The following is an 18419-nucleotide window of genomic DNA, read 5'->3' on the forward strand; positions in this document are numbered from 1 at the left end:
GGATATGTTTTAGAATAGTAAGAGAATAGGGTGGATAATTATATACTTTTATGTTTAAAAACTTGGGCAAAAGGAAAAATATTACATACTAAAACTGACTCAAGAGAAATAGAAAATCTGCGTATTAATGTAACTATTAAGCAAATTGAATGAATTGTTAAGAATTAACTCGCACATATAATCTCACCCAACATTCAGATACTTAGCAGTCAGTTCTATAGAACAGTTAAGGAACAAATACTTCTATTTTTTTTTTTATTTTTAGTTTTTTTAAGGTTTATTTACTTTGGGAGAAAGAGCGCAGGAGCGGGGAAGGGACAGAGAGAGGGGGAGAGAGAGAATCCCAAGCAGGCTCTACACCGCCAATGCAGAGCCTGTTGCGGGGCTCCAACTCATGAACTGTGAGATCATGACCTGAGGCGAGATCAAGTTCCGGATACTTAACCGACTGAACCACCCAGGCACCCCCAAATAATTCTGATTTTATACAAACACTTCTATTTAATAGACAAAGAGGAAATACTACCAACTTATTATATATTTTTTAATATTTAATATATATAATATATATATATTATATTATATATAATATATTATATATAATATATATATATATATAATATAATATATATATATGACTACTAAAAAGTGTTAAGTTAGTTAGGATCAGAATCACCTACACGTTAACAGAAACCTGCCAAAATATCAAAAGAAGATAATTTCTCTCTCATTAGATGATACTCAGACAAACACCAGCGACGATATGGCAGCTCTATGGAATCACAGGGGACCTAGGCTCCTCTCTGCTTTGCCATCACAGAGTCTGGCTTCACTTTCATGGTCCCATGTGGCCATTATGGTTCAGCCATTACTTCTGCCTCCCATCCCCTTGTGGCAGTTCGTCTTTTCCAAAGAAGGCTATAGAAATCTTAGATGCTCTTTTCCAATACGACCTTTCCAATGTTACACCCAAAAATGCAGTTGTTTCTCTCCCTCTTGAAGACGGCAGGTTCTGTTACTGCTTTGACCGGTAGGATATGGCAGAAACAACATTGCGCCAGTTCGAGGCATATCCTTAACCGAACTGGAAGCGATCGCTTTCTGCCTCGTTACAGCTGGCCTCTGCTTAAGAAACGTGACTTCTCTGAGGCCATCAGGCTGTGATAAGCCCAAACATTGTAAAACAGTTCTGAAGAGATACCATGTGAAGTGAGACGAAAAAGCACAGAGATATCGGATGTATGAGTGAAGAACCTATCTTGGAGTGGACGATCCAGCCCTGGCCAGGGGAACAATCCAGACAAACCCTTCTTGAGTCCCTGACCCACAAAATTGTGAGCAAGGTAAAACATTTGCTTTAATCCATTATGTTTCTGTGGTTTGTTTAATCACAATGTGTAACCTGAGCACTTCTCATTGAAGGAGTTCTTCTCGACAGCTTATGTAATGTTTATTTTTGAGACAGAGAGAGACTGAGCATGAACGGGGGGGGGTGGGGCAGAGAGAGAGGGAGACACAGAATCCGAAGCAGGCTCCAGCCTCTGAGCTGTCAGCACGGAGCCCGACGTGGGGCTCGAACTCACGGACCGTGAGATCACAACCTGAGTCGAAGTCGGATGCTTAACTGACTGAGCCACCCAGGCGCCCCTGGACAGCTTATGTGACTCCTGGCTTTACATTTTGTTGGCCCAAACTTAGTCACATGGCTAAGACCTAGAAGTCTGGGACTTGTTAGTCTCCTCTGGGCTGCAATGTTCCCAGTGAAAAATCAGAGCTCTCTACTAAGGAGCAAGAGGAGAATAGACGGCAGGGTTGAAAATAGCAATCTTTGACCCAGGTTATGTCTACACCGGTGATTCACAAAATGTGGCCTCAGGACAGCAGCAATGGTATCACCTGGAAACTTGTTAGAAATACAAATACTCAGATCCCACCCCGGACCTCCTGAATCAGAAGTGCTGGGGAACTAAAGTTTGAGAACTATTGATCCACACTTAGAGAATAGGATTCTTCCTGGTGAAATGTCAGAGACAGTTGATGATCTTTTAAAATCAGGAACAGAGAAAGATGTCTGGTATCACTGCTTCCATTGAACATCGTACTTCCTGTTGTGGTCTGTGCAGCAGGAAAAAGAAATAAATATTATACGAAATATATAGAAAAAGATAAAACTGCCATATTCACAGTTGATATTGTTTACACAATTACAAAAAAAAAAACCGAATAGCTTTTCTGGGTAAACTGATTCTAAAATTTATATGGGAAAATGGAAGTTCAAGAAGAGTCAAGATGTTTTCGAAGAAAAGGAAAGAGGTGGAGAGAATTGGCACTGCGTGGCTATACCAAAATTTATTTGGAAGTAGAGTAATCAAGATAGTGAGGTATTGACACAAGGATAGAAATATGCGACTGGAAGAGACAAGAGAGCCCAGAAATATGGGACATGTGTCTAAGTGAAAGTGGCATTTAAGATTGGAATGGAAAAGATAGACGAGGAATTAATTAGTTCTGGGTCAATTGACTTCATTCAAAATGACAGTATTGGGTCCCAATATCAGTGCAACAAACAGTATCAATTCCTATTTGGTTAAAGACTGAATGTAAAAAGCAAAACTTAAGATTTTTAGACAAAATCATAGGAAGATGTCTTTAAGGCTACAATACAGAGAAGAACTTCTCGTACAAGATGTAAAACACACAAATCATACCGAAAAGGATTGATGAATTCAACTACATTACAAGTTAGAATGTCTACCCAACAAAAGAAACCATTAAAAAAAAAAAAAAAGGACAATTCACAGACTGGGAGAAGATATTATATAACATATAACGAATAAATAATTAATATCCTGAAAATATAAAGATCTCTTGACCCAATCCAACAGTTCTGTATGTGTGATATGTTTTACAACATAAGCATAAGACTGAGATTTTTTACTGGATAAATCTATATATTTAAAATCTATACATTCCTATTTGTATAGATTTAAAATAAGATGCAGCTAAAGAGAGAATTAGCAGAATTAGTTGAATGGTAAAGTAGAAATGAAGAAATTATCTGAGATACAGCTCAGATATCCAGAGCTAGAAACTATGAAAGAGAAATAAAGAGGCATAGAAGGAACAAGAAGTTCTAGGAAGTATATAATCAGAGTTCCAGAAAGAAAAGACTAAGGCAGAGGAAATATTTGAAGAGATAATAACTAAGGCTTCCCCCAAATTTATCAACAGTGGCACCCACACTGGAGAACAATTTGTGAATACGTACTAAAGTTGAGTGGGTTCATTTCCCAACAATCCAGCAATCTTACCCCTAGGTAAGTATATACCATCAATAATGTCTTGTACATATGTACAAGATGATATGTACAAGAATATTCATGATGTTAGTGTTTATAATTGGAAAATACTGAAAATATTCATCAATACGAGAGAAGATAGATTATATGTCCACATATTAGAATACCAGGCATCACTACAAATTAATAAACATATGTCAACACAAATAAATCTTGCAAAGATTTTGAGGGATAAAACCAAGGTCAAGAAAGCCCATGATACAACGTCATTTATTTAAAATGTACAAATGGGTAATACAATAAATATCACTCAGAGATGAATACAAATGTATTCGAAGTATAAAGAAATGCTCAGAAATACATAAACACCAAACTCAGGATGGCGATTTTTTGCAGGCAGAGTGAGGAGAGACAGAGTTATGATCGGAAAAAGGGCAAATAGGGGTCTTTAATTGTGTCGATAATGTTCTCTTTCTTAAGGGAGAAGGCTCACAAGTTCTTTACATCACTTTTTATAGCCTTTTTTATGGCTGAAATATTCCAAAATATACTTTTAAGCAGCTAAAATGCCTTTGAGAGATAACTGAGGATGTCCAAGAATCGGGGCTGTTTCAACTGAAATGTGAATATAATAGTTTCTGGAGACATTTAACGATTCATAAAATACAGTTTATCCACATGTTACTCTTGACTCTCCATCCTCCTTTCTCCCCAGAAGACACTGAATTTCCTCCGGGCGGCCGATATCATATGTTTTCATGGCACGTATGTTCCCCTTTCTCCCAACGTTCGCCGTGTCCTCAGCGTATAAACATCCCCAAGCCGCTGCTGTCTTTGACGACTAAATAAGAAACTCCTGTCACTTACACCTGCTGTGAACGTCTTGCCTCCCCTCTCACCAGGAGTTCTTGGAGGAGCACCTTCTACTTCCTGTCTCCGGCGCATGGCTTCTACTCGCTCTGCAAACCACTCCTCTCTGGTCCCTGTCCGCTTTGCTGAAAGAGCTCACACTTGGGTTACAACAGTCACTTGAAAGTCAACTCCGGGGTAACTTTTCGGTTTAACAGACCCCGGCTGCCCCTGACGCTGCTGATCTCCGCTGGCCCCCTGAAGTTCTTTTGTCCCCTCGGTTCTGAGATCCTGATCCTTGTCCTCCTCACACCTCTTACTCCTCTTCTGTTTTCTTCATAGTCTCTGGGTTAGCACGTTTTTTATAAGTCAGGTGACCGAACGCGTGTGGGTGCACTTCTGAACTCTCTGGTCTGTTCCGTTCCCCAGTTTGCCTCTCCTTGCGCCAAAACCACACGATCTTAGTTGCTATACCTTCATAATTGACCTTAATATCGAATAATACAAGAGCTCCAGACCTGTTTCTCTTCAAGATTGTCTTGGCTATTATAAGGCTCTTAGAAGTCTTTTGTTTCCCCCTAGATCTGTCCCCAAAATTCGGGGGAAATTTTTGAAATTCTGAAGTCTGAGAATATCTTAGTTTTTCTTAGTCATGTGAAGGACTAATTTCGGGGACAGCTTCTTCGGAAACTTATCATCCCCGCCACACGTGCTTAGGCTCCCATTTTCTATGCACTTATAATCAGTGCACATCTTTCCCTAGAGATATTTTGGGGAATAATAGCAATTATTTATGTGTTCATTATAATTATTTTTACTCGCTATCTCCCGCAACCCCTACGCATTAGGTATTAGTATCCCATTTGATAGATCAGAAGACTGAGACCAAGGAAAGTGAACCTACTTGCCTTTCACACAACTGATAACGTTTTAAGTTTGGCATTCAAATCTGTCTGATGCCAAAGCCTGGTTTTATTTTGTTTTTCTTTCACTCTTTACTCCTCCTCTTCTAATGACACAATAGACTAATCACAGAATTGAAACCGAGGTTGTTCGAGATTTGATGCTTACCTATAGTTTCTGCACTGGAGACCACATGACACTCAACATCCGCAAAGAAGGGCTCACTATTGCTTTCTTATTCTAAATATAAATATTGCTCTATGTCTGAATTACTTATTGTTGAGTAACAAATCCCCCCTCGCTGACCCCCAGAGCATAGTGACATCAAACAACCAGTATGTCATCAGGTTGGAGAATTCCGTGGGTCGGGGCTCAGCAGGAAGGGTTAATTTCTGCTCCACGGCTGTGGGGCCTCAGCTGGGGAATAAGAGATGGCTGGAGGCTCCTTCATTGATATGCCTGGTGCCTGATCAGACTCACAAAGGCTGGGTCCAGCTGGGGCTATCAGGCAGAGCACCCTGATGGGGCCTCTCCATATAGTGTGTGGCCGCGGGGTTCCAGGAGAGGGAGCACGTCAAGAGAGCAGGCATTCCCAGAGCAAAAGGAGGACACTGCAGGAACCTTCTGATCTAGCCTCCAAAGTGCCCCAGCAGCACCAACATCGTCCTCCATTAGCCAACGCAATCAAGGCAGATCAGATGCGAGGGGCAGGAACACACAGCCCGCCTCTCAGCGGTAGGAGTCTCAACAAATCTGGGGCCATATCTTAAAACCACCGAGGTTTATGAAAATATCAAGACTTATATCATGTTTTTGATATCTGAACCCCTGATTCTCTCCTTACGGCTAGTATCGGATCTGGGAGTGATGCCTTCACAGTATCCATAGTTAGATATATTCTGCAGGAGACATGTGACTTTTCAATGGGTTCCCATCACCCCTCACGACAGGAGGATGTGGGGTGGTATTAGAAGCAAATTCTAAATCTCCCATTCCTCTCTTCTGGAATTTTCCCATTGCCATGAACCATGAAAAACAACAACAAAAAAACATGGCACCGCGTGGTACCCAAGAAATGTAACAGGGAGCTTTTCCCTGACTCAAGAAATTTTATATTAAATTAGGATAATAAGAAATATATGGAGAGATACTTAAATGATATTAAATAAACATGTTAATATTTCATTTGAAGAGTAATAGGGTACATTTACTGAGTACTTAACTTACCACTTGTCAGCACGGTGCTCAGAGCTTCTTTGATCTTTCACGATTCTATGCCCTTTCACTCAAAGCGTGGTCCTCAGACGGGCAGCATTAACGTCACCTGGGTGCCTGTTAAAAATGCAGAGTTTTGGGCCCCAGCCCAGACCTCCTGAATCAGAATCTGCATTTTTAACAAGATCCCCAGGTGATTCATGTGCCCATGAAAGCTTTAACACACTGCTTTATGAAGTAGGCACCATTACCATCTGCCCGTGGAAACTTGCTGAAGGTGCACAATGTGGGGCTTGGCAGAGCCAGAATCCAGATCCAGGTCTGATGGGTTCCAAAGCCCCCCACGCTCTTGACAACGACTCCAAAATGCCTCCCAGTAATTCTCAGCACCATTTCAGCCAGGGCTTTGCCACATGGACAACTGTCGTCTGTTTACGGGGAGGTTGTGAAAGTCTTCCACGGTTCTGAAAAAAGAGGCTCAGGAACAGGTTTCTCCACCAAAGCAGCGCTGCTCCGTCCTTGCCCAAATTGTTTAGTCCTCTGTTTCCCCTGAAAGATTGAAGAGTTCCTTAAGAGATGGGGCCATTGCCCTGTCTGTTTTCACAGCTCCAGAAATTAACACAGAAGCTGGCACGTAACACATGATCTGCTCCTTACGGGCTCGTTCATGAATCAACAATAGACCTGTTTGTTCAAGTGATCTGCATAGGTTGTGGACAGTTAACTGGAAGCTGATGTGATTTTGCAATAAGAGAAGGTGCACGGCTTTTCCCTGGCGTTTGTTACAAGTCCAGGATTTCAGCTGCAGAAAACCAAGGCACGGAGCTGTGCTTGGCTTGTCAGTGCGGCTTATCTCTCCATGCAGGCAGCCCCCAACCTCAGCCAAGCAATGGAACTTTCTGAGAAACGTTCTTTCGTTCCCGGCTCTGGAGCACAACTCCTCTGTGGCTATAATTAAACCCCACCCGATTTAGGAAGATCACGATCTGTGAAATGCCAGCGGGCTTGGGCCGCGGATCTCTGTGGTCCCTCCATTTCTTTTCTCTCTCTCTCTCTCTCTTTCTTTCTTTCTTTCTTTCTTCTTTCTAGTCTATTATATCTCATCTCTTCCTATTGAGAAATCTAAGGAGAGGGCATGGACACGGAGTAATGGTGAGGTTTGAGCCACCCGATACCCCGGTTTGCCCAGGACAGACTCTGTTTATGTTTGGTAGTTATCAACAACATCCTCTTTCACTGTCAAAAATGTCTCTGTTTGGATGATAGATTAGATGGTCACCCTAGTCACTGGGGCCTCGTGATGCCCTGAAGTTACCTCAGGCCAGAACAGGGCCAGTCCCTCACACAGGGATCTGCTTTCTGAACTGGCAAGTCATCCATCGTGGGCAATTTCTGGAAGAATGGTCTTCCCGTCACCTGCTGCAGTCCGCCGCGGAACTGCCGGGGCCCCACCTTGGTCCTACTCAGTCAGAAGCAGGAGCTTCCTTTCCCCCAGGGCCTTAGTCCCCAGGACACATCCTCCCAACACTGGGCACCCAGAATCCTTAGTTTTCAGTCTCAAGGCCTCCAGCTTCCCAGCACCCCTCAGCAGTGGCCTGAAAACACCACCCTTCTTCTGCGCCCCACAGTGCTATTATTAGGTGGTCGCGTCAGAGACTAGAATTGCGATCCCCGGCGGCCCTTTGATCCCCCCAACGGAGGAGAGAATCGCCGGAAGGGACAGCCCAGCCTGAAGTTAGATAGTCCGGTTCTCTTTTCTCTGGACTCCGGGGGACTGCAGGCCAGCAGGAAGGAGCTGAGCTATTCTTAGCCAAGGTGTGGGAGCCTGGCAGGAGCTTCAGGCACTGCCCCAAGGGTCAGAGACAGGAACTGGCCACCCACTTTGGCTGCTTCCCCCCCCCTTTCCTTTGGCTGCCCCTCACACAAGGAAATGACCACCACTCTCCCCTAACCCAGCAGCAACTATGGCTCAGACTTGGCCACCCCCTTGGTCCCCTCAGCAGCAAGCTTGTCTCGGCCTCCCTCGGACGGGTCAGTGTGTGGGTACAGTTAGAGATGGGAGGACGGTCTCAGTTCCTTCATGGAACCCTATCACTCCACAGATGCCAAGGCTGAGCTCCAGAGCGGGGGAGAGATTTGTCCAGGCCCACCTGGATACTCAGGGTCTGACCCAGAGCTCTAACAAGTGCCGGGCTGGGACACAAGCTATGGCAGCTATAAGGTTGGGCTGAGATTTCCAAGTGCCAGGCAGAAGGCATGGGCTATCGGTGACAACATCCTGCTAAGTCCTCAGAAAAATGGGAAAAAAAAAATAGGACAAGATCACCAATTGTGCTTTTGTAGAAAGGGTATTCTTTTGAGTTTATGCTCTTATGAACTTGAGGTTGGAAGAAAACGGCCTGATTTTTATGAAAACGACTGTGCTAGCATACAACAATCCCATGTCAGTCCCTAACATGAAAGCATCTCTTACTGATGCGTGAACTAAAAATATATATGTGAACCAATCAAGCAGAGAATACTGACCAGAAAATAAGGCCACGGTTCATTCCTTCATTCAGTAAATATCCAGAGGGTCCGCTGCTGGCCTGCGTTGTGCCAGGGCACAACATACACATGGCTTCGGCCCTCGTGTTGCTTACAGCCAGATGGGGATGACAAGGGACAAACAAGTAAACGCGTGACTGCGAAATGTGATGCGTGCTACAAATGAGCCTTTGAGAGGAGGGTGCTGTAAGAGAGAACAGAAGGGACCCGGTGGGGGGACTTAGTTTCCATCAGGTGTTCAGGGAAGCCTAAAGGTTGAGGAACCATTTTAGAGAGAGCAATGAGGCAAGAGGAGCGAGCGGTCAAAGGGACGGCTCCAGTAGAGATATGGGGTTGGAAGAGCCCTTGGCAAGCTTCAGGGACCTGAGACAGCCGGTGTTGGGGAGAGTGGGCCAGGGGGCCCGATTCGGAGAGGAGGCAGGCAGGGTGGAGGCCGGCCCCTTCAGATCGGATTGGTCCCCGTGAGGGGTTTAGCTTTTCCTGTAGAGCAAAGGGAAGTCATTGAAGCATTTTCAGCAGGGGGATGAAATGGCCCAGTTTTAATTTGAAACGTATTATCTCTGCCTGCTGTGTGAAGAATGAATGAATAGGGGAAACACAAGAATGGTCAGAGGGAGATCAGATTGGAGGCCACTTGTATTCCAAGCGAGAAATGCGGGAGATACAGAGAAGTAATAGACTTTCCTCAAGATTATGTTCTACTTGTAAGCAAACACACACACACACACACGCACGCACGCACACACACACACACACACACAAAATGAGTCAGATTATTTGGCACATTCAATACAGTCATATGTTTGGACACAGGGTTTTAGAGACAAGAGCTGAGAACACTCCAGGACCGGCCCTCTCCCTCTTCAGTTCTAATCCTCTGGCTTTGCTGTGGGGTCTTCAGATGGTCCTGTGCTCACTCCTCTAGGTTAGTACCTCCTCAGGGGAATCCGCCAGGCCCTGTCCCTGCTGTCCCCAACCGGTCCTCCCCAAGCTCCCCGGTTTGGATAGGGCCATCTCTAGAGAAAACCCACATCTGGGAAGCAGCTGCCTGGCCACTCTCACCAAATCATCATCTAATCCAGTTGAAGCTGGAGTGCAGTGAAGGCGTGGAAAACTAGGAAAAACATGAAGCCTGTCCAAGATGGGATCTGGGTAGAGTGTCAGGGGTACCACCCCATCTTTGGAGACATGCCTCCAGGGTAGCCCTGGGGACTTCAAGTGGCCTTTGTGCCTTCCTCTGATCCCTGCGAAACCAGATGTGTCCCACAGCTGTGTACCATCTGCTACCCTCCACCCCAGAGGAAGCTACAGTTGGGGGGTTAAAGAAGTGAGGGGAAGACAGTGACTCTTCTTTGGCTCTGGAGGGTGAGTTATAGGAATGAGTCTAGACTTCCCACGAAGTAGGCAAATGGCCTGGAATCCATCTGCACCGTGGCTCCCCCAAAACTCTCTCCTGGCATGGAAAACAAATTGAAAGGAACCTCAGTGTCCTGGGGCTTTCAAACTCCTTTCCTACTAAGCTGTTCGTAGACTCCAGCTTAGAGACCTCCTCTCTCCTGTTGACTCTACTGCCTGCCCCTCTTCCTTCCTCCACACCCCAGGCACTTGCACCCCAAGTTTCCAAACGCGGATCATTAGAAGTCCCGCAGCATCTAGTCAGGCTGACATGCAAACCTCCCCAAAGGAAGAGAACTGTACTCCCATCCAGTAGATGATGTTATCAGCCCCCCTCCCTGAGCGCAGAAGCTTGGTGCGGCCCAGACATATGGATCTTTTTAGAGACTCATGCAATTTGGCAACCCCGTTTCACACCCTCCAAGGCCTGCTGCTCTGACATTGCTCTGCTGGGAGTGCACCGGGAGAGGGAATGCACAGCTCTTTTCAGGCCCTTGTATTCTTGTTCTTCCCTGGTCGTTTCTCCTGGCAACTCTCTACTCAATCTGGAAAACAAAAAGTGTTTCTCTCCTGGTTCAATCTTTGGCTGAAAACAGAAAGGAGCTGAGAGAGACAGAGAGAGAGAGAGAGAGAGAGAGAAGGAAAAGAGAAAGAGAGAGAGAAGGGACGAGGGAGGGAGAGAGAGAGAGAGAGATGAAAAAAAGGAAGAACACAGAACTATACCAGTCAGTCTCCTAAGACAAAGACTAGGAGCTCCTCAACCAGCTACACTCTGCCTTGCTCCTCCTTCTCCTCTTCTCCATCTCAAGTCACTCCAGGGAGGGCTATTTGCATCCCCCAAGTCTGTGTGGCTGGTGCTGCTGGATTGTGCAGTTCACAGCCTGAACACTGTCTACTTCGACCCTGCCTCCTCCATCAGGTAATCCATCCCGAGCCCCCAGATAAGTACATTCTGCCTTACTCTAGATGCTCCAAAATGATGAAAAATGCTTCTGTGGAGATCAAAAGATGTCTCTGAACCTTGGCAGGTTCACACTTGCCCCCCCTTTTCCCCCAGCCAGACACACAGGAGGCTGGCATGTCTCGGAGGGAAGGGAACTTTCTTGCTGCCCCTGGAAGAAAGAACGACTTCTCTGCTCAGAAAGCAGCAGCCAGAACGGCCAAGGAAAGTATTCTGGCACTCAGAGATCATCTCCCAGCATGAGACGTCTGGTGACCCCCAACTGGGGCATCTGCAAATTTTGAACCCTCAAGGGTGAGGAGGCCATCTTGGATGAAGAGGTTAAACTAGGAGGGTCCCCCAAATTCACAGCAATTGGGTAGTCCTTGAGCCATTCTCCCACCCTCTGCCTCCAAAGTGGTCTCTTCCAGGCCCCAGGCCCAACTCAGAAGATGAGAAGTGAGAGAAGTGAGAAGTGAGGAATGCTTTGCCTTTTTCTTCCCGAACCAGGCCTGCACCAACCACCTTATTTTATTTTTGATGGTTTCAAGACAGAAAAGGCCTCTACACAAAGCGTAAGAGTCAATAGCTTGGGACAGATGTTTCCTTTCCAGCCACATTTTCCTGCCCCGAGTTAAAAATAGCTACCCTCTTTGCTTTGGCTTCCGTAAGATGTATGTTATTAATGCTCTCCATTTGGATTTCCAGAGACGAAGATTGATGGGCCCCTGGATTTTCAAGCCTATTGGCCCATGAACTAGATGCAACGTTGGGTGCGAGATGATCCAGCCCCTTGACAGAGGTTCCCTACACCTACCTTCAGGTAGCACCGCAGAGAATTTCCCACGTGAAGAAGGCAGTTTGCTAAGCAGCTCCAATTTTGTTTCTCCGTAAAGTCTTCCTCTTGGAATTTTCTTGAATCAGTTACACCCCGACCCCCAGGGTAGTCTGGGCCCCCTCTGATACTCTGGCTTGAATAGAAATATAAATACTGCCCAGCAGCCTTCATGAGCAATGTTGAGATAGGCCTGCCTCATCAGGAAGATTTATTGAAAGCCTAGAAAACACACACACACACACACACACACACACACACACACACACACACAAGGGAAATGAGCAGAGACAATGCCACAAGTGCAGACACACTCACATTCGCAAACAGTGGATGTCTGACCCACTCTCAGAGAGCTGCTTCCCAGGACTTAAAGGATCCTTACCCAAGTTGTTCTCACCACAGACACATTCACCCTTTAGTCAGGCTGTGTTCAGGGATCACAAGGCTGCTGTCATAGACCATCCAGGTCCTGACAAAGCTAAAGGAAAGAACTATAACCTTTCACCTTCTCAAAATGAAAATAGTTTTGCTGATTATATTTGTTTGTAAAAGTAATGCATAGATGACTATTGTAAAACCCAAATGTACAGGTTGCCTACAGAAGTGGAGAAGAAAGTGATATTCACCCGTAACTTCATCACCAGAGACAACCATTGTGTATGCACGGGATGCATGTTATCGCTTCACACGCCGACCTTTCCCCTCTTCCCGCAATAAAATGGCATCACACTGTGACATGCTTTTATCTCCACTTACGTATCACCAGCTCTTAATAGCTGCAGTAATGCACAGAAAAGCTGTGGATTGTGTGCAAGTCTAGCTGAAATGCTCCATCCTTTCTCTCTTACTCAGAAGCTTGTCCCTTAGGAGCAAAAACTGAGATGGGAGCCCCAGGCCAATGCTTGGAGGGGAGGGGGGAATGAGACATTACATTTTACGCCTCTTTTCTAATCATCATTTTTGCTTTTAATGATATCCTAAGGGGCCTGTGAAAGATGCCAACAGATGATCTCGGGCGCCTGCACTGGGTGGTCAGCCCAAGCTCATTCCCTTCTAAGGAACAGCCCCACCCATTCAAATGCAACTGAGGGATGTTACAACAACATCAGAATATTCTCCAACCTACTTAAAATATGCACGTGTGCATTTTAATGTATATATACACACGTATACATACAGAAGTAATTTGAAAACTTCTGTGAAAACTTCTGTGACTTAAATATTTGTAACAAATTAAGACACAGATTATTCACAAACAAGTAACGATACAGATTAAAAAGGGAACATACTCCAGATAAAGCACAGATTAATGAGACAAAAGGAATTTTATCAGTAACAATTTGAAGACTTTGATAAATATATAATTGCCTAGGAAAATAAGAACACTTGCTCAAGAAGAAATTTTTTTAAGCTGAGAGCTCATAACAACTAATGGCAACAGTATTTTAAAATGGTCTCACACTAAATACCAGGTCCAAATGATTTCATAGGCAAGTTCTAACAAATCTTTAAGGAAGTAATCATACCAATCTTATAAAAACTCTTCCTGAGAATAGAAAAAAAAGAAAGAAAAGAAATACTCTCCAAGTCATTTTAGAAGGACTTTATAACCCCAATACCAAAATCAAACAATGACAGAGTGATGGAGGAAAAAAATACAGGCTCATTTCATTTATGAATACAGAAGCAAAAATCATAAATAGAAGATTGGATTCACAAATTAAATTCTACAGTGTATAAAGATGATAATAAGCCATGTCAAAGTTGGCCTTAATGCAAAGTTGGTTTAATGTTAGAAAATCTATAAATGTAATTTACTATACTACCATATTAAAAGAGAAAAACCATATATCATTTCAATAGATCTAGGTAAGACATTTAAAGAAATCATAGTAAGTTCATTATTAAAGACAGAAATCTTTTAGTAAATGAAGAATAGAAGGGAATGTGTTTAGCATGAGACAAATTTAATAAAAAATTAAGCAAATGTAGTCCTAAGTGGGGAAACATTAGAATATTCGCCTTTAAGATCTGAAATGAGGCCAGGAAGTAGAAGATCACACAGCTTTAATCTTTGTGGTGGATGTTCCTGTCAGTACGTTAACTTAAAAAAAAATAATTCAGAAGAAGGATTGGAAAGAAAAAATGAAATTATCACTATCTGCAGTTGATGTGATCATTTACATGGAAAACCCAAAGAATCTATAAATACTTAGAAATCGTAGGAGAATTTCACAAGGTAACTCAATAGAAGATGGATATAAAACAATGAATTGTATTTTCACACACCAGCAACAAAAATAATTAAAAAGAAGATACTATTTATAATAGCATTAGAGGACATCAATCACCCAGGAATAAATCTAACAAAAGATGAATTAAAGCCACTACAGGAAAAATCATAAACTTTAATGAAGACCCAAACAATGGAGAGCTATGCCAAATTCATGGAAGGAAAGGTTTGGTTTTCTCCAAATTAATCTACAGAGAAGTTCTGATCAAAATCCAAAGGGCTGTTTCGGGGAAGAGCCTGATAAGCAGATTCTAAGGCATATGGAAGAGTAAAGAGCAGAGAACAGCCAGGCCACTTTTCTGAAGAGAATTTAGAGTCTCACTTGCCCTACCCATATCAGGACTTCCTTGAAGCTGCAGTAAATGAGGCAGTGGTAAATATACACACGGTGACCAATGGATAGAGTCCAGGAACAGGCCCACATTTATATAAAACGTTGGCATAGGGCAGAACGGCATTTCAGATCAGCATGGAAAGGAGAGGCTACTCAGTAAACAGAGCTGGGAAAGTGGTTATCTGCATGAAAAATACATGACACTGGATTAGGGCCAAGTATTTACCCCGAATCTCTTAGTCCCAACCCCACGCATCTATACTCTCCTCTACAATGCTGGATATATACACTGTGTGTTTGCCCCATTCTGTGAGAACATTCAATTCTTCTACAGAGGCCAAGGAAAGCAAACAAGATGGGCAAAATTCATCAGTTGTATTAACTACAGATAATAAGTAAGCAAGTCTTGTGAGACAGAGGCAGAATTCAGATGTGCTAAAAATAGGTAGAAGTTTGTAACCTGCGAAGACATGTAAAAATAAAAGGAATGGGGGGGGGGAGCAGTGCACCTGGGTGGCTCATTGGTTAAGCTTCCAACTTCTGCTCGGGTCATGACCTCATAGTTTGTGATTTCGAGCCCCGCCTCAGGCTCCGTACTGACAGCTCAGAGCCTGGAGCCTGCTTCGGATTCTGTGTCTCCCTCTCTCTGCCCTCCCCCCGCTCACACTCAGTGTATCTCTCTCTCTCTTTCTCTCAAAAATAAACATAAAAAGAAAGAAGAGGAATATACTGTAAAAAGGGTGGAACAACCAAGATTATTACTTACAGGTAGAAAGGGATAGAAACATTAAATCATAAATCACAGGGTAGACAGCATACCATTTAAGGGTTGACAGCCAGGTCATTATCTACCTAAATTGTCTACCTATTGGTGCCACCATTCTGACTCCTGTATGCTCTGCTTCAGAAATGCTGAAAAGGGACAGAACACGGACTAGCCATGTGAGCAGACCTGTGGCCAGGCCAATCTGTCCTCGCACCCCCCAATAGAGCAAGCATTGGTTGCGAACCAACTGGTTGCAACATTGGTTCCATCAATCTTCTATCTACTTATCCCTTACTGAACCTCAATTCTTGTCCTCATAACTACGCTATCAGAGCATAACACAAGAGAGTAGAGTCCATTCACCCTGCTTGCTTCCTATCCCAAGCAGGTTAACCTACCCCCACTCTTTCCTCTGGTTTCTGACTGTATGTTTTAAATGGGTTCAATAACCTTTGTGATCTGATCATCATAATTTGTCCTGAGCCTTCCTGGTCCGTGGTCTCTACAGCCTGCCTATGGCATACTTGGAGGCTAACACTACACGGGCCTAATTTCCCACAGGACACTGGGGCCAGGAATCTCTATGCTACATTTCCCAGACCCCCTTTTCAGTGGTTTTCTAGTTAGGTTGTGCCTAGAGGGTGCGCTGGAGAGAGAATGGGGGGCAGGAAGAGAAAAGAAGCGATTCAGTTCTGACTTCAAGTCCTCACGGCCTCCCTGTGGCCTCCAAACACCTCTGCCACCCAGGCTTCCTCCCTGCCAAACTGGGGTTTAAACCCTGAGAGTTTTCAAAGAGCCAAAACAAGTTTGCAACATGGGAACAAGGTGCTGGTTCCAAAATATGAAACTGGAAAATCAAAATGAACAAAAGTTTTCTTAACCGTCTATAAAAGGTAAACTCGGCCAACTTGTAAACCACAATTCAACTCTTTAACACTTTTATAGAAACGTAATAAAGTTTGAATTACAAGAACCAAATGAAGAATGTACTTTAAAACTCAAAAAAATGTTTAGACCTTTGCCCTTATTTTTTTTTTATATCAAAGAAGTCTATTTAGCATGGGATGGGGGGGCTATTTTAAATTGGTTGATGTGACATGGAAGGGTTGGGGCTGGGGTGGGACGATGTCCCATGGTGAGGGTGGTCATAACCTAGAGGTTTATAAAGGGCCTGACAGAGCCTCTCACTCTGGATCTTTCTGTTGCACCCTCCACTATGTGCCATGTAGGTAACTTCTCCTAGCACCAGCTTATGGGATGAAGCAGGGGGCAGAGACACCAAGGGGGTAGCCAAGAAAGGCTAGAGCTTTGAAGATACTTGATAGCTCACCTCTATATGACTGTGAGGAAACATACGGCAGGGGCCCCAGGACGGACTTGTGTCCAGTGGCCTGCCTGAACCTGAGTTTGTGGGTGGTTGCCGCAAGCTCGTGTGTGCATGAAGTGGTGAGTCTCAACGACCTTGGAAAATAGGAAGGGTAGCCAGTTATCACCCAGTGTCATAGTTGTGGTGCAGACCAGAGAAGAACAGATCCGGTTTCTTAGAAGAAGGGATGGGTCAGCCTCCCTTCCCTACACTCCTATTTTTCCTCTCTGAAGTCAGCCAGCCACTTTGCATGGAGCACGTCTTCTTTCTAAACTAGGGCTTCTTGAACTTAGTGTGCGTAAGAATCATGGAAAACGAAAGGAGACAAAAATACAGATTTGAACAGGTACATGCACCCCAACGTTTTACAGCAGCATTATCAACAATAGCCAAACTATGGAGAGAGCCCAAATACCCATCAACTGATAAATGGGCAAAGAAGACATATAAAAATATATGTAATCGAATATTACCTAGCCATCAAAAAGAATGAATTATTGCCATTCACACCAACGTGCTTGGAGCTGGAGTGTATTATGCTAAGTGAAATAAGTCAGTCAGAGAAAAACAAGTACCGTAGGATTTCACTCATGTGTGGAATTTAAGAAACAAAAGAGATGAACATATGGGAGGGGGAAAAAAGAGAGGGAAACAAATCATAAGAGACCCTTAAGGATAGAGAAACTGAGGGTTGATGGAGGGAGGGTGGGGTGGGGGTGATGGGCTAGGTGGCGATGGGCGTTAAGGAGGGCATTTGTTATGATGAGCACTGGCTGTTTTATGTAAGTGATGAATCACTGAATTCTGCTGAAACCGATTTTGCACTGTATATTAACTAACTAGTCTTTAAATACAAATTTGAAAAGAAAAAAAAAAGAATTACGGAGAGTACCTATGTAAAGTGCAGATTCCCACACCTTAACCTTCATTCTGTGTAAACCAACGCTTTGAGAAGCTCTGCTCCAGAGCTAGTTAAGAAATTCAGGTGCTAGAAACAAACTCTTTCCTGTCTTCTGGGGCCCAGCTAGGGCAGACAAATGGCATTTGAAGTAACGGAAAGAAACTACTAAGAATGAAGGAAGATCCACACTGACCAAATTGGTTTTCCTATCTAGCAAGGATTATAACTCCACATTTTGTTCACAACCTCTGGGTGTGAAGCAGACCCAGTCTCCGGAACTGAGAATGTTGAGGGGGAGTTGAGAGAGGGGTTGGGAGAGGAGCTAACCTCTTTTCTCTATTAATTGGGAGTCCCAAGGACAAAGGCCTGGTTTAAACATGTATTTTTCAGCTTTTTCTGCCCCTGGCTCCAGGCCTTTGAGAGCTCACAATGTGGTCAGATCCAAATCACCATTTGCACTTTGAGAGAGATTCATACCCAAATTTGCATCTTAAGCCTTTGGTTTTATTACGTGATGAAAGGCTTTGTTTCGTATTTAAAGAAAAGTTAGCCAACAAGATCGGAATAGAGAGCTTTGAGCTTTGTTTCCAGACCTGGGTCCATTTCTCTCTCCTGTACAAACCAAATAATAGTAAATCAGAGAAGGACCATAAAGATAAGTCTGCTTTCATGATGTTAGGGAGTCTGCAGACAAATAACTCAGGAAAGATCAGAGGGGGCTGGTCTGACCTTCCTTCCTCCCAGCTTGGGCTGTACAGGGCGCATATCATGGG

General features: G+C 44.0%; 1 protein-coding gene across 2 annotated transcripts in view; it reads right to left on the reverse strand.

Annotated features, from left to right (window-relative positions):
• The window catches only part of LOC122235934, a 79691-nt gene extending 74411 nt beyond the window's left edge, over positions 1-5280 (reverse strand). For both annotated transcript variants that reach the window (XR_006214073.1, XM_042976533.1), the window contains exon 1: positions 5220-5280. The gene's annotated coding sequence lies outside the window, so the exon portion shown is untranslated. The remainder of the gene's footprint in view (positions 1-5219) is intronic.
• Between the last annotated feature and the right edge of the window lie 13139 nt (positions 5281-18419).

This window comes from Panthera tigris, chromosome F3, assembly GCF_018350195.1.
Source record: "Panthera tigris isolate Pti1 chromosome F3, P.tigris_Pti1_mat1.1, whole genome shotgun sequence".
Lineage (NCBI taxonomy): Eukaryota > Metazoa > Chordata > Mammalia > Carnivora > Felidae > Panthera > Panthera tigris.